The 16,794-nt window shown below is 39.9% G+C and overlaps 1 protein-coding gene and 1 long non-coding RNA gene across 2 annotated transcripts in view; one reads left to right on the forward strand and one right to left on the reverse strand.

The window, feature by feature from the left end:
- Nucleotides 1-16,794, reverse strand: part of LOC139063350 (acidic proline-rich protein PRP25-like) — a 308,451-nt gene that overhangs the window by 159,961 nt on the left and 131,696 nt on the right. The window lies entirely within an intron of this gene.
- On the forward strand, nt 12,413-15,215 carry LOC107390994 (uncharacterized). Its single transcript, XR_001573599.3, has 3 exons — nt 12,413-12,569; nt 12,652-12,722; nt 14,244-15,215. It is a non-coding gene; the product is annotated as an uncharacterized lncRNA (long non-coding RNA).

Genomic DNA, 16,794 nt, shown 5'->3' on the forward strand with positions numbered 1-16,794 from the left:
GTCCCATTTAATGTCACTTTCATTAGACACACTCACAACAAAGACTGGGAGAAGCACAACATCTGTGTAGCACTTGACATTCATGTCATTTTATTTGTGATTTTCTCAAATTTCCTTTTCATCCTTTGTTCCAAACAAAGTTTCTTTGTGTGTAAGCAAAAGGAATACTCGGACTTCTCTTCAGACACAGCTGGAGAATGCACTCACCTATTATCAGCCACCCTGTGCAAGTTTTTCATGGAAGACCTAGAGCAAAAAGCCATAGCCCCCCCCCCCCCCCCCCCCCCCCCCAAACTGCTAAATCAAACTATGGAAACACTACGTAGATGACATACTGGAAATCATACCAAAAGGACAAACAGAAACACTAACACAACACTTGAATAACATTGATGACACAGGCAGCATAAAGTTCACTTATGAGTCAGAAACAGAAGGCAGCGTAGCATTTACGGATATGAAAATAACCAGGCAGACCGACGGGACCCTAAACATAAACACAAATAGAAAATCAACACACACAGACAAATATTTATTATGGACATCAGAACACCCCACCATACACAAAATGTCAGTAATCAGAACATTATATCACCGAGTAAACATGGTAACAGAAGAAAGATACCGTAAACAAGAAGACAAACACATACAACACGCTTTAAAGACCTGCGGTTACCCGGCATGGGCAATAAACAAAGGAAAACAACAAACAACAACAGAAAGAAAAAAACAACCAAAGCAAAGAACCAACAACCCAAAAAGACAAGAACAAAAACCAGTGATAACCTTACCATACATCAAAGGCATAACAGAAAAAATAAGAGCAACAATGAAAAAACACAACATAAACACACCAACAAAACCATACACAACAGTTAGAAACAGACTAGTACACCCAAAAGACAAGATATCAGCTGGACTTAAATGTGGAGTCATTTACGAAATCCCATGTAAACTCAGCAATAAAACATACGTAGGAGAAACCGGACGCCAACTCAACACACGAACAACAGAACATAGAAAGGAGTGTGAGAAAGAGGCAAGTCGAAAACACACAAGAGCAGCAAAAGAAGAAGCAGAAAGCACAACAAAGAAGTCAGCCGTAACAGATCACTGCATAAGAGAAAACCATACACAAGGATCATAAACACCGAACAACAGAAATACAAAAGATGGATAAAAGAAGCTATCGAGATAAGGAGACGTGGATGTGAGACCATGAACAGGGACAATGGAGTTTACTCGCTGGATCGCGCATGGGACTGCATCGTCGGAGAGGGGGGAGCGGGCAGCAGAGGGCGACAACGTCCTCTGCTGCCCGCAGATAAACGGAGAAGGAAGTGACACCACCATCAGCGTCAGCCTGACGAAGTTTGCAGCTGCAAATGAAACGTTGCAGATAAATAAAACCCCTTCTGTGTTTTAAAAAGAACCAAAAGATGCACTCACCTATTATCTGAACAGATAATGTCACTCTGACCACCCTGGGAGCTCTGTGCTAATCTTTCTCTGCTCTCTTTGTGCAATCCTAAAACATACATGTCAGATTAACTGGTGACTCAGATACATGAGTCTGGGTGTGTGTTGCTCAGTTTTGGACTAAAAACCTGTCAAGGTGTACTACACATTTCACCCATAGAGGTCATTGGGGCAAAAATAACAAATCAGTTATTTAGATGGCTCATCATCAACAACCTTATCTTCTAGGTTGCATTGTGGGGTTAAAAGTGGTGGCTGTGTTTCTTGTTGGTGCCCTAATCTCTGTTTATCATCCTAAACAACCAAGAATGTTGGAAAAGGGGTTTTATATTACTCATATCAGAGGGGGCTGTTGCCAGCTCCAGAGAAAAACTACTTTCAGCTTGAACATGTGCATCAGACAGGGCAGAAAAAGCTTTTGTGTGTTGCTGTGACGCAAGTGCTTCCTAAGAAAAGACCAATTAGTTCATGTTGAACTTGAAAAGAGTTTTAAAAGAAAATAACTTTAAAAAGCATTCCACATAAATCAGCCCTTCTTTCGGACATGTGATCCAGAGTGGAAGAGAAAAGAAAGCATGAATGACAGACATGCAAAAAGAACGGGGTGGAAGGGGAATGAGGGTCATGGACAGAGATGGCAGTGGGAGGGAACGAGAGGCTTTGGAGAGCAATGGGTTGGAGTGGTTGTTGGGTTGAAGAGTTTGGGTCCATTGGCTCGATGTGCATCACTAATCCCAGTCTGCTTTTAGCCCATACGAACTCAGCCATCTATTCTAATGCTGGCATTCAGAAGCAATTTCCCACTGGAAAGGTCGGAGCCCCGTTAAAAGAGCATCCTGGTAACAGAAAGGATTTGCTTCTCTTTCACTCTGCGACAGATCAAGTTCTCAAATGGGCTGTCAGTGCTCACGCACTCAGGTTTATGCATCGTCTCTACAGAAAGGCTTGACAAAACAGAATTTAACACCATTGGTTGAGTCACTTATAACCTTAGCTCTAAAACATGAAAACAAACAAAAAATCACTTAAGACTGTACGTTTGACTGAAGCATGTTTGTATCTAAGGGTAACTCTGCAGATGTGAGCATAAATCTGCTCCGATCAAGTTTTATGTATATTTATGTTCACCCAAACATATTTGTGCTGCTGTGTAATCCTTGACTTTGAACTTCCTAGATCACAGAGCTCAGAGAAAGATTCAGGGTCCTGATGAAAGAGAAGGCAAACACAAGTTAAAAGTGGAAGTAAATGTTTTTCTTACACCAGATGAGATCTGCAGGTTGTTTCAGTATCATAGTTGAGCCTTAAATCTCACCTGTTCTCATGGAAAAGTTTTGTGTGTGCTACACTTCCAAAACAGGTCAAACTTTTATCTTCACCGTTTTTGATAGCTCGACTGATTTGTGCGTTATCCTCTCTGCAGCATTGACGTGTCAAGCAATGTTTCTGTTGGGACAATGGTTCTGATATTTTACCCTCATGCTGTGAAATCTCAAGTATAAGTTTCCTTTATGGAAGGTAGCAGATGTAATGACTGGATTCATTCTGGGTTCATGTTGACATAAAGTTCAGAAGCTGTTTTTTTTTAAGCCTGGAGTCCAGAATCTCCAAGAACATAAATGTAGTACAATCAGGATTGCACATGCTCTGTAGGTGAAAATGTTTCGTCTTTTGATTCCCAAAGCCATTGCAAATTAACATTTGCACTTTATTCTGCCTTAAGCAAAACGGATGTGAAAGTGTCGCAAAATGTACTTTGCAACAATTAGCTGCCATTATAGGTGTAACATTTTGGACACGTCCCAGAAGCTAAAGGACGCTATCATTGCGTTTCAGTTCTGTTTTTGTGTGTGCTACACTTCCCAAACAGGTCAAACTCTGCAGTTTAGATCAAGCCAGACAGGAAGTCAAACACAAAAGCAGTGTGAAACATCCAAAAACTTTCAAAATAAAAGTCACACACAGATAAACGTACGTCATTTGCTGTGAAACCCCGGTTACGTATGTAGACAGAACAAAAAGATGACCTCAGCTCTTTTTGGATACAAGTAGCTGACTTTCACTTTGGTGGTGTAACGGTATGAAATGACTGTTTTCCACCAAAAGTCCTTTTCCCCCTCTCCTCTGACACAGAACTAGTCTGCATGAGATATGGCCTCAAGGTCTCATGCATTTGTTGTAACTGCTTCTTTCCAGCTCTACAGAAGAATGAAGAATGGACTCTCTCCTTTTAATAAATCAAATAACTCTATTTTAATAAAGCTAATCAAACAAAGTGTTAATCAATAATAAGATGTGACCAATCTGTGAAATCAAAACATTAATTACTTCATTATAATCCTATAGAATATAATAAGTAATATGACTTTAAATGTTTCCACTAGGACTGATCTCACATAGCGTTAAAAGACATGACACATTGCTTTCACTGATCCAGTCAGAATCTGCCAGATCTGACGGAGGCGTGGTTTTGATGGTGTTTGGTAAATCTGTCAACTTTTCATTCGACCTTAAACCAAAACATCCGACGTATAAAACTATGCCCATGTCATCTCTAACGCCAGTTCAAAGCGTTCTAGAGAAGTGTCGGAGTGGCCAATCCGTAACTTTCCTCTTCAGCCAAAAGAACCAACGGCAAGCTGGATAAAATCTGTTGCTGTTTTAACTGCTGCAACGGTTCCTTTCAGAATAAAAGCTGAACCATCACGACCCAGGTTTGGGTCTCACTAGATGCCAACAAAACCGTCGTGACCCAGAAGTATCTCAAAGACTGGTCTGGTCGGCAACCGCTGCTTTTCCTACCGGCTTCAGTTCCAGAGAAGGTCAAGTTGGACCTCCACATTCCTGATCTAACTGGGACTTCCACCAGGGTATGTAGGCCAACAAAATGGCGTCTAATGTGTTTATGAATCTCCTAACCAAAGCTTAACGAGAAGACATCACCTTCAGTTCCCATCAGAACTGATCTCTTCTTCGGATTTGCTGGTTCTGAGCAACATTCCACATCACACCATTCTCTGTCTTATTCACCTTAGTTGCACCTTACATTTAGTGTTAAAGTTAGTCTAGTTTAATTAGTTTAGTAATAAATTTTTAAACTTTTAAACTCGACTTCCTCTCTTCTGTTGTCTCTGAGTGAATACGAAGCTGTTATCTAATCCCTGCAATAAAAAGTTCCAATCTTCTGGTTTAAAATAACCTCACAGATCCATAAGGTTGATTTCATATTTGCTATGGAATCCTACGCCTTATGGCTTATTAAATAACATGTAATTTAAATCACTACAGTGGTTATTGTGCAAACTTCTGAAATCACACATGGTGTTGCAATTCTCCTGTGAGAATTTAAATGCCCAACATTTAAATGAAATACTATTCATGAAAAACATGATTATGTTTTTGGGAAGCCCATCATTTGCAAATAGCATTGGATGCGCAAAGATCTGTGCCGTTTGTAGCACACTTTCAGCATAAAATGTTCATTGTTCAATGAGATTTATGGTATTTGCATCTCAGAATTAGGAACAAAGGAAAGGTATTCATCTGATTCACTATTTGCTTCACAAATTAGGGTGGGCGTGTGTGTCAGGAAATGGCAAGACACAGGAAACCGCTCCTTTAATTTCTAGGATGGACTGAAATGTTTTGGTTGAAAACGTTTTGATTTCTAAGTCGGTAAATAGTGCAAAAAGTCAAGTAAATGGTTCTTTTTGTCACTATATCTACTGTTGAACTGCATGCTGCTGCAGTCCTTACGTGGATTTATATTTGACTGTGTCAGGAAACACCACATCTCTGTTTGTTTGATGGTGCAGATTGCAAGATGGTATCTCCAGATTACATGAGCAACACAGAAGCTTTGATTACAATCTGAACTTGGTCTGAAACTTTTGTTTTTCTGTGGCTGACATAAGCAAGATTTCTGTAACTCAAGAAGCCACACCATTCACTGGAAAACAATGACGTGATCTGAAAAGAGCCACCGCTTGAGTTTTTCAGTCTTCCTTTTTCATGCCGTCTTTTGCTCTCCATCTGTGTCGAGGCTGCTTTGTGGGAAAGTTTAACATAGCAATGGTTGCAGGCACCAGCCAGTGCGGCCTCTACTGGGTTTCCTGGTTTTCTTTTATACCTAATTGCTCACCACATATGTGACAAATGATGCCAGATGCCACAAAGGAGCAAAATCCAGCTCTCTGAGATTTATGAGCTCCACTTTGCCTTATTTATAGAAGGCTTTTTTGTTGTTGTTTTACTAGACTTGGCCCCGGGGAGTGGAGAGTGACTGGACCAAGTTGCAAATTAGACCATGGCACGTGTGATCTATTAAGGGTTATTGAGCCAAGTTTGTTTGAACATTTAAAAACTAATAGACAAATACATAAAATGTGGTAATTACCATGAAAATGACAGCTAATGGCTTTAAAATATACACCACAACTAAATATTTCAAGGTCATCTGAGTTTATCATCAGGGTAGATGCTTATTGTGGTCTCGAGCTGAGCCTGTTGGCAGTGTGACTACACTGTGGGGCACACAAAACTGTTGTGGCTAAGTTGTTGAAGATTTGAAACAGAACTGGGCCCAGCACTACAACCCTGTCATGCCATCAGCATCTTCTAATGTGTATCTGGATCCTGGCACTGCCCAAGAGACTGGTTTTAGGGTGAAGCCTGGGGGATAGTGCAGTCATGAGGTTACGTTTCAGGATCTGCATGGGGAACTTACTGCTCACACATAGAAAATGGTAAAGGTGCAAGAGAACTTATCAGGGATGAGAACTGAGACCATAGCCTTATGAGGACCGGCTCAATGAGGTTTTCCAGATTTGTTGCAATCCAATCCAGCCACATCCTATAGATAAGATCTCAGTTATTAATCACTGGTATAAATTGCAAAGAGACAAGCAGGATCACGATCTAGACTAAATGAGGCCTTGGTGACTCTGCATTGTCTAAAGTTTAATTTAAGATTATTATTATTGGTCTTCTTGGTTAATATATGTTGATATTTGTCAGCTATTGCAGATGTTTTCTCTCCTGATTCTGGTTTTGGTGTTTGCATCTCTGTGATTTAAGTTCTATCATCCTTGCATATAAGAAATGAAAACTGGACATAAATAAAGATATGAAGCATGCATGGGCTTTCTTTGTTAGATTGATTGATCTGAGAGATATAAAATCAATGAAAAAACAATTGATATCTACAGAAATTCAGATTTAACTCCCTGAATGAAGTATGTTTCTCTCTTTTAGACTAAAATGACATGTGTAATTTGGTTAAATAAATCTGTACAGAAGAAAACTGATATCTCTTATTTTGTTCAAATCCACATGAAAGTGTGTGTTTGTTTTAACTTTGAGACTGCTGCTCATCCTCACATCGTTACCACGTTTGCTGTGAGTGGAGGCGTGTGAGATGCTGCTGACTCCTCTTGTCTCTGTTCACTCAGGTATGCAGGCCAGGGGTTATTGGCATCCTCAGCCTTCAACTGGAGTCCAGATGAGTCCTGACATAATATATCTGCTGTGCTCTGCTTACAGGAAATTAAACAAGGCTTAAAGTTGAAAGTTCTGCTGATTGAGCTCACATTTTTCATGAAATCAAAGATAAACAGATATGTGCAGTTTTTTTAACTGAGATTTTAAATCATAAAATAAATCTCACTGTCGTGTGTGTGTGTGTGTGTGTGTGTGTGTGTGTGTGTGTGTGTGTGTGTGTTTTGCGGGTCAAATGAAGCAGATTCAACATTGCTGTAATTACACCCCAGTGACAAAAAGTCTTCATTGTTGTCCTCATAGCTCAATAAATGCTCCCTTTTGGCCTGGAGCTTCTGCAAAATGTTTCTCTTTCCTTCTCTTCCCCATCTGGGCTGTTGATAAATCATAAACACACACACACACACACACACACACACACACACACACACACACACACACACACACACACACACGCACACACACAAAAGCAGCAGAGCTCCCAACGTTTCCCAGTAAAGTCTCCTGTACAAAACCTCAAGCGCCGTGGTGAAGACAAATTACAGCAGCTCTAATGGATAATGACGACTGAACTTGGTGACCAAACTGCAGCTGCATATGGCTTTTCCAACTGCTGTGTCCATCAGTTAGCACTGTTCCTCAGAGAAAAAAGAAGAAGATGAAGATGTGTCTCTGAGCAAGTCTGAACAAGGAGGAGAAGGAGTCTCAGAATAGAGCGTGTCCAGTACAACGGCAGATCTCTTTAACCCTCTCAGGCTCAAAATAAGTTTTGATAAAAGGACGAACAAAGTCCTTCAGGGGTACTTCTGAGTAAAAAAAATGCTCATGAAATACGTATGTGGAGTAACCAGGTAGGAAGGTTTTAACTGTTGCAAATCTGCAACGCCTGCCTCCAGAGGGTCAAAGTTCAGGGACTTGGAGCTCTGTAATACTATCATTGTGTTAAGTCAAAAGAAGCTCTTTAATTTGGTTTAAGGGTTTTATAAGTAAACATGGCTGAAAAACAATCTCCCCTATTTGTTAGTTTGATTTAAGCATGTTTTCTTGGCGAAGCAGAAGCTCCTCAGTCAGAATCTCAACTGTCAAACAGATCATCATGAAATCTGACCCAAGAGTTTAAAGATCATTGTAGGAACTGAAAGCTGCACACAGAAATAAATAAAAAGAGCTCACCTGGCACATGACCCGCATGTTTTCTTATGTCTGTTTGTATTATTCCTCCAGCTGGCCCATACACTGATATTGTAATGACATAATGAAAGGAAAAATGACGTTTCAGGCCCCTGGAAAACATAAAACCTCCAGTTAAAATGAATGCTCTTAATAGAGTAACAACAAACATGCTTGCAGGGGAGATTCTAAATAAATGTTTTAGCAAAGTTTATTTTACATGGATAATGTTCCTATTGCAAGCCTGGACTGCTGTTGATGTGCAGGGGTGTGGTTAAACATGTTGTTTTGCACAGAAAATGTTTAATCTTTAAACAACTCAATGAAGTTTGTTAATTCAAATGTGTTTTAACTGATTAAGCCTTATAATAAATTAGATTTTTAACACTATTCTTCATACTTCTTTTAAATGGTGTAGAGACTGAACGGCACTGATTGCATGTTTGTAATTGATATTTGTGTTATAAACATCTTATTACATGTAGTTATTTATTTTGCGTGCCTTCCTGCAAAAAAAGCAAAATCATTTGTTCCACAGTTGCATCTGATTTTAGCACTGATGTCACTAACAACACATGCATGTATGCACGCATGCAAGCATACACACACACACACACACACACACACACACACACACACACACACACACACACACACACACACCAGGATATTCATAGAAAGGGAGCCGGGCTGCAGCTCCATTGTTTAAACTGTCGTGCGCCAAGAATTAAATTCCTCCATCATGATGGGGTGATGAAGGAGATGGGAAACAGTTGGACACTGTAGACAGGAACAGAAACACTCGCTATATTTAGAAACAATGCAGGGATGAAGAAAAGATGAGCACCTCAGACAATTACTAGAAAGATGAAAGATATTCAAGAATTTGAATGGAGAATGACACTTTATTACTGTGACCTCATGACCCTTGCAACAATTGAACAGCTGATTTCATTTGAACTGTCCTGTGCTTACATGTGCGCATGCATGCATGTGTGTGTGTGCACACGTGACACATACAGTAAGTTCATCTACAAGAAAATTTGATGGGTCTGTAACTGTTGTTGTTGCACAAGAAGAGGAACAAACCCAGAGTTTGTTTTGCCCAAGTTATAATAACAACCCAAGACAAGACAACAGGAAGTGTAACTGGTTTAATGTATCTTTTGATTTTTTTTTAGGTATGAAAGCTCAACTGAGTGGGGCTTCAAGCTGCCTCCACTACAACACCCACTAGAACCACAGTAAGAAATCCAAACCCACTGACCCCGAGTCACTAGGACCTTGTTTAAATAACAATAATTCATCCTCATCGTGTCTATTTTGACTCTGTAGAGTGTTCAGAAGGAGCAGAGAGGAAAAAAAAAGAAGGTAAAGACCCCGACCAACACACACGGAGAACCTTAAGGCTGTCACACACAGTGTACGCCTGATATTCTGATGTAAAAACACGCAGCCTGTATTGAACATTTCTGTGTGAGATCATGGCTGACTGGTGACTAATATTATTATTAGTAAAAATAAATACTTGTTTACCTATCATTTTAATTGGTTGATGCAGGTGAAAATTTTGAATACAAATAATGATCAAATGTGTGAAAAATGATCAATCTAAGTGATAAAATTAACTAAGTAATAATTAGTTGTTGAAAATGTGTTTGTTGAAAATTCAATCCAATCCAGCATCGGTCAATAAATCCTGACACCCCCCAAAAAATCACCGGTTTTAAAATGGCAGAAAAGAACACGTTTAACTGTTTGTGAAAACAGATTAATTATCCCAATTTAGTTGTTACTAAGCCAAAATATGTTGTTAATGGACACAACCACAATGAGCAGTCTCACCTGTTCAAAACCATCATGTTTTCAAGCATAAACTAAATATTTATGAATAAATGTATCATAAAAATATTCATTTGACCATTCTGCAGATTGAGACAGATGCTTATGTTACAAGCAAGTTACCTCGCTTGATACCTTTTTCCAAATAAATAAATAAAGATAAATCTAAATTTGCTGCCATTATAAAGGTGTTCAAATAAAAACCTCCTGCAGCCATGTCCAGGGCATGCCTTGCGCAGCGTTGATGTGAAGTGTTTCCCTTCTGGCAACTTTGGCTAAGCCTAAACGGTGTGTGCATGCTCAACCGTGCGTGGGTGCACAGCCGCCACTCAGCGTTCAGCTGGGCAAACCTGGCAGGATTGGAGCATGTGTGCAGAGAAAGGAGCAGTCCTCCACTAGTAAACTAGTCTTTAATTGCATTGCAACTGAGAACACATTGCAGTGGAAACAAGGGGCTCATTGTAAGCACGTGTTCATCTCCACACACCTCATATTTTCTGCAGACCGCTGACCCCCACTAGCATTTACAATAAAACACAAAACCAGCAATTAAGATGTTTGCATGCACTCACATGCATACACTTGTTAAACGTGCATCTGGACTTACACGTGCAGTTTCATTCCACCAATAGAACGCTGGATTCATCAACACTGGTTTAGGAGGAGTTGGTTTACTTGAATGAAGATGTGAAACATTGCATTATTGTCATAATCTCCTAAACATGTAGTTTTAATAATTAAAATGAGTGATAATATAAAAATGTGTGTGTGCATGTGTTTGCGTGTGTGTGTCTGTTGCATGATAGATCTGGGCTGGGTGGTGGTGCTGGTCTTATGATGTAAACCAGATGTGGTCTGGTTGCAGACTTTCTTGCCCACTTGAGAGAGAATGAGCTCTGTGTGTGCACGTTTATATATAGGTGCATGCAGAGCGCCAGCAATGATTACAAATCCAATGTAATTTTGCACAGTACCAACCACATTTGGCAGACTAGCAGATGCTGAAATGAGCTCATGCTTCAAATGGGTGACTGATAAATCATGCAGATTTCATAAAACAGCTCCAGTGACAGATACCGATGTTACTCCGGATGTTTAAAAGCTGAGTTACACAAACTACAAACATCATGGTGCAGGGAGTTGTTCTCGAACAAAATGAAAAAAGACCAAACTTTGCAGCAAGGCCATTAAAAAAAATGATGCATTTAAAACAAATTTCTTCTTGATTGAGAAAAATGTGTTAATCTGACACTTTTGACAGCACAGACGTTTGTGTGCACAATGAATACTGTGTTGTTGCAACTGCCCAGCTGTCTTTTCCTTCAAACTGTCTTCTCCTAGTTAGACTTTCAGAAAGAATGGACTCATTCAAGTGGTCAGATGTTTCCAGCTGATGAAAACAGCCGCAGATGACATGAATAAACTGGCAGAGCGCGAGTGTAGCTTATACTTTCAGTCTGACCTCATTGCTCTCAGCAAGAACATGCCATGTAAATCTTTTCTGTTAGACTGGACACCGCTAAGGCTATTTCCTCTACTGGGCAGCCGCTGAAGGAGAATTAATGTGTGTAGATAAGCAATCAGCTGTTAATTATTAACCAATGCAGCAGACCTGATTATGATGAGCAGCCTCCTTTTTGTAGATGTCTTTGAGATCAGGCCAAAGAGAAATTCTTGGCTGCAGATAAAGTTTGTGGAGCTGAATTATCTCCCTCTATTTGATAGATAAACTTGTATTATGCTTTCCTGAACCTGATAGACCACAGAAATATTTATGTGCCTTGGCTGCTTTGTGCTACAGTCATGTTTACGTTGCAATTTGCAAACGCTCAACTTTAGATTCCACCAGAGGCAAGACCTGCACGCCCTTCAGCAGCTATACGTGTCAGTTTAGCCAGTGAGCGTAAATATTAGCATTCGTATTTCACCACGTCAGGAATAACAATGAAGGAAGTGTTACAATGGATCATGAGGCACCTGTCAAACAACTGCTAGAAAGAGAAATGGGCTCAGCTGCTGCCAGGGACACACTGGAAACAAAAAATCATACCGACCTCGGGAAGACATGCATCTCTCTCTATTTTATTTTCTTATTCAAAGATATTCTGGGCTTCCAAATGGCTCCAGCCATAAATTAGCTATTTATGACCAAAGCAAATGCCATTTAAAAATAAACTGTAGCCGCATCAGAGCAGTAGTAGTAGTAGTTGGAGCTTTCCTGCCAGATCGTATGTCCACTCTGAAGAAAAGGGATTTAACTCTGGTGATACGTTGCCTGCTAACTGTTCAAACATATGAATAACATTTGATATTCCAAGCAGCAAACAGCAGGAAAAAAATAACCTGCTTAAAGGCGTGTTTTGTTATGAGCTTACAGGCTAAGCTGTCGTATAAGCCCTCTCATTATTGTGTCGTTGCCCACTGAAGGAAATGAAACATAAAGCATAAAGCTGGATGGTGAAGTGTCAGCCAACATGACCTTTAGACCCCATAACTAAAAAAATCAGCTCCCTTTGTTTTGAAGGATCCTCAAACATGAAGAGAAACACCTTCAGAAACGAAAGAAGTCTGATTTCTGACAGGTAAGATGTGCTCATGAGTTTTAGTGGCTATCGTACTGATGTTTACAAAGAGGCACAAACTTTATTAGATTTTTTTCTGAAGTTTGTTTAAGGACACCAGTGAGTCAGATCCAGCTCACACCAACAGGACAGAACTCCAGATCCTGCAGTGAGGTACTGTTCTGTTTGTAAAACAGATGGCTTCTCTTCCTGTTCCACTTTTCCACTTTCACTCCATTTCCTTCTGGTTTTGAAGACCTGCACTGACTGTAAATGTCTAACGTTGAGTTAAATAAACATGGAGAGGGGACGTGAGAGTTTGAGGACAGAGAGACAAGAAGAAAAGCGTCTCTTTGAGCTGTGTTTAGTGTTTTCATGTGTACACTGTGAAAGTGGTTTTGCAACTGTCATGGCTGTATATCCTAAAGGTCCTGAGATCCCGTCGACTCGACGACTGTGAAAATAGAGAATTTGATCCTGGGTGTTATTGGCGTTGCACATAAGGCAGCTCTCACTTCTATATAGCTGATGTTGTTATAGCCTTGATGGGCTCTTGATCCCCAAGTACTCAAGAGCACATTTTATATGCATTTGAGCAAAATAGTAAAAAACCTCCAGAAAGCTGAGCAGGATCCCACTGTGCAAAAATCTAGTTTGGATGTCCTACAGACGTGGTCGGGACTGACAGACTCAATATAGACATGATCTGCACATCCATGCAACGCTGACTTTGCAGGGAAGGCAAAGCTCTCTACTGACCCGTTGATCTATGTTCACCCCTCATCTGTGGTCATGAGTTTTGGGTAGTGACCGAAAGAACAAGATTGTGGCATGAAGCGGCTGAAAATAGTTTTCTCCACAAGGGTGTCTGGGCTGTCCCTTAGAGATAATGAGAAGCTCTGCCATCTGGTAGGAGCTCTTTTCAGGTCAACTTTTCTGGTGGTTTTTATTTTGAATGAATACCTCTGGTAATTGTTTCTGGATGTAGAAGTCAGCTGGAGGAGAAAGTGGCAGAAGACGGCAGGATTTGGTGTCTTAATTTATGATGTTTGGACATTTGGACAACAGCAACGTGACTACCACGGACTGTTTGCTCTGCAATGTTGATGTTTTATCTCCTCATATGACACAAGCCTGAAGGTGTTCTGGTGGAGTTGCTAATGCTAATGGTTAGCTTCTAGTCGAGACATTCTCTGCTGTTTCCTGGACACGAAATCACAGTGTGACATAGATCAGTCAGGCTTTTCTGAGCCAATCGTTTTTCTGTCTATTTTCTATCAGAAGCTAATGCAGGAGATAGACATAGGAGACTACTTTTATGTTCACCTTACGTGACAAACTCAGAGTGACCGATTATAATCAGAAATAATAATTAAAAAATGGTTTATAAGTGAACCTGCTCTTTAAAAAGATGACAGTTTCTTCCACTGTAAAACAAAACAAAACCCAGAAATATGAAAATGAAAGCACTGCTGCTAAGTGTTTGATGCCATTAAACCAAATTCCTTCCCTTTTCTGTTCTCGGTCACTAGCAACCATGTGCTCAAATATAATAACTGTGTTGTGTAAAGATCCTAAGGAGAACTGTGGCAAATTATAGAGCTGGTTCATCTGAGGGTCAGAGGAGTGAAACTAATTAAGTAATGTCCTGTTTTGCTCTTGTGGATTCATTAAATTTGCCTCCTGTCACTGCAGGATTGTGAGAAGAACTCTGCCCAAGACTGAAGCCTCATTCAGAAACGCTGAGCCAGAAGGGAATGCTGGAAGAGGCAGATGGAAAAGGAAACAATGCATCATAAATAAATCAAAAACATGCACAATGTGTCCTGTGATGTCCCTGATTACCTGATGCCCAAATGCAGATCCACTTCTCCCTGCAAACAGTCAAAGTCACATGGACGTGCAGATCATGTCTATATTGAGTCTGTTGGTCTAGACCAGGGGTGTCAAACATGCGGCCCACGGGCCGGATCCGGCAAGCAGGTTAAATCCGGCCCACGAGATGGTTGTGTAAACTTTATTTTCATACTTTACAATGTAGAGTGGAAATAAACTTATCTTTGTGAGCAAGTTTCCTCTGTAATGAGTATAAATAAAACAAAGCTGCGCTCAAGGCTCACACAAGAACTTGAATCACATCCTGAAGTTGGCCGCCACTCAGGATGTGACTTCTGATATTGATGTGCTGGTGAAAGCTAAAAGATGTAAAGTAAAATGAGTCAAATATACTTTAAGTGCTGCATGAAACTGATCTAGCCATGTGATCTGTAAGCACTAAGGAATTTTTATTTATTGATTGATTTTTTTTATTTTTTTCAAATTTTCAAGTACACTTCAGGTGTCATACTTGTACTATTTTGGATACACTGTCCTCAGGCTCCAGCCTTGTTTTATATTGATTGTATTAAAACAAAGAAAACAAATTGAAGTTGTTTTTAATTTACCGGTCCGGCCCACTTGGGACTAGATTTCTCGCAATGTGGCCCCTGAGCTAAAATGAGTTTGACACCCCTGGTCTCGACCATGTCTGTAGGATGTCCAAACTAGGTCTTTGCACAGTGGGTATGAAACGTTGCATGATTTAGTTCTGATATTTTTATTTAGAAAATAGTTTTAGTCATATATAGCAGATAAACTATTCACAGATGTAGCACAGGAAAACATAAAATCCTGAAAAAATAACCAGAGAATCCAGCTGGAAAACATTTTATTCACATATTTTTGTATTGATAGTTTTATTCTTCATTTAATAATTTTTTTAACATTTATCAGATTGTTTGCTCACTTCAAGAAATATCTTTATTTGATTTTCTGAGGTGAATTTAAACTCCCTGACAGTAACATCTGATCTACAGATACTGTACACGAAGATAAATCCCTCCTTTTCTTGCCGTTTGTGCAGAAAGTTGGTGTATTTAATTATATTCCAGTAGTTTTTTTAAATGGTACTGGAGTTCACCACCGTCTGCCAGAACTGGCACATTTTGTATAGTTTCCTCTTCACCGTCTGAACATGATTAAGTGAATAAAAAAAAACACTCAAGTTTACAAAGATGTGAGCTGAAAAGGAAAAACTGTACATCTTTATATTATATTGCACTGCAGTGCACAACATGGAGTGAGATAAAGGGATCTGATGACCTTAAATCAAACCTTTCTCCAGGCTCATCTTCTCTGACCTCACTGTCATGGCTCTGTGCCCTGCACCGGTCTGGCATGCGTTTAGAAACATTTCCACTCAGGCAAAGTGTCTCTTGTGTGTAAACTGTGAAAATGAGTGTTTTTCTTTCACGCTGACAAGTGAATGAAAAGTAAATAGAGCAGATTTATGACGCACAGTCAACACAAAGGTGAGAAGAATGCATCAAACCCATTTCCTCTGAGTGCTTCCTTTTTGGCACAGCACTAAAATACTATTTTTGTCTTGTTGTTCTTCAGTGGGTCAGTAAAAAGTCACGTGTGCAGCTTTTCTGCTGACCTGATCCCATCTAGACTTTACCTCTGTGGTCCCTTTATCTTTAGGAAGCTTGGGAATATTAGCCAGATGAGAACACATGAGAACTGTCCTGATTCTTCTTCATGAGAGGAAAGGTTGAATAAGTCATGATGGATTTTGTTTTTCTAGAAAAGCTGGATTTCAGTCCAAATTAGGTTACATTTTTTCTTCAGGTTCCACATCAAAGCTCTTTAGACCCTATTCATACTTTACAGTATGATGATCATATAATCTGAATGGTGACAAACTCAGCAAGACCTCAATGAGGTCTCAAGAGGACATTATGGTTGTCACTGAAGGTATGCAAAACCTTGTAGTGAGGTCAAATTAATGGGTATTTTTATGGGTCTGTGACACAGGGCATGTGTTTACAGGTGTGGCCTCACTATTAAGAGTTTGAAGCTGACCTCATGCCTTATATGGCCCCACTGTGATACAATCGTCATGGAAACTTTGCTGCTGATGAATAAATCAGTGCAAAGTAAAGCATAGCGAGGACCTGAAAGACATTAGGTCAAAACCTGTTTAACCCCGAGCGTGTCATCATCATCGTCATAAAGCAGTTTTAATAACTCTATGTTTTCATCATGGAGGGAGACACGGTGTGTCCAGTGTTTATGCATCTAGAAGAACTCTAAGAACATAACCGTTTAACAATCGTTACTCCATAAAATATCAGGCAAGTGACGCATGGCCCATCTAAACATCAGGGAGAGCAGGATTCCTTGGCTCTCAGTTTTCGGGTTTATT

The sequence above is a fragment of the Nothobranchius furzeri genome, chromosome 15, assembly GCF_043380555.1.
Source record: "Nothobranchius furzeri strain GRZ-AD chromosome 15, NfurGRZ-RIMD1, whole genome shotgun sequence".
In the NCBI taxonomy this organism is placed as follows: domain Eukaryota; kingdom Metazoa; phylum Chordata; class Actinopteri; order Cyprinodontiformes; family Nothobranchiidae; genus Nothobranchius; species Nothobranchius furzeri.